At 51.7% G+C, this 286-nt stretch overlaps 1 protein-coding gene across 6 annotated transcripts in view; it reads left to right on the top strand.

Annotated features, from left to right (window-relative positions):
* The window catches only part of LOC109510117 (EBF transcription factor 3), a 129,155-nt gene that overhangs the window by 125,453 nt on the left and 3,416 nt on the right, over positions 1–286 (top strand). The gene's annotated exons all lie outside the window — the stretch shown is intronic.

Genomic DNA, 286 nt, shown 5'->3' with positions numbered 1-286 from the left:
GGGGGCAACTCGTTTTCGGTGTTAAGAGCCAAAGCAACACAGCTAATCCGCATTGTCGAGCGGGGGCAAGCGTGCAGACATGGATAAGACCACATCCTGAGCATCCGTGTCCCCAAGGCACGGGCACCCAGCTCCTGCTGGATGGGAAGTCATTTGTGAAGTCCTTTGCAGCAGCCAGTCAAAGAGGTTAATTGAAAAATTCCTTAATGTCATTACAACAGAACTAGATTAACCCACAGCTAATTCACTTTATTGTTCTGAGGAGAGGGCGGGGGGGTGGGGGGGG

This window comes from Hippocampus comes, unplaced genomic scaffold (assembly GCF_001891065.2).
Source record: "Hippocampus comes isolate QL1 unplaced genomic scaffold, H_comes_QL1_v1.1 scaffold39, whole genome shotgun sequence".
NCBI classification, from domain to species: domain Eukaryota; kingdom Metazoa; phylum Chordata; class Actinopteri; order Syngnathiformes; family Syngnathidae; genus Hippocampus; species Hippocampus comes.
Note: the sequence above shows the minus strand (reverse complement) of the source record. Positions and strands in the feature narration are given on the sequence as shown.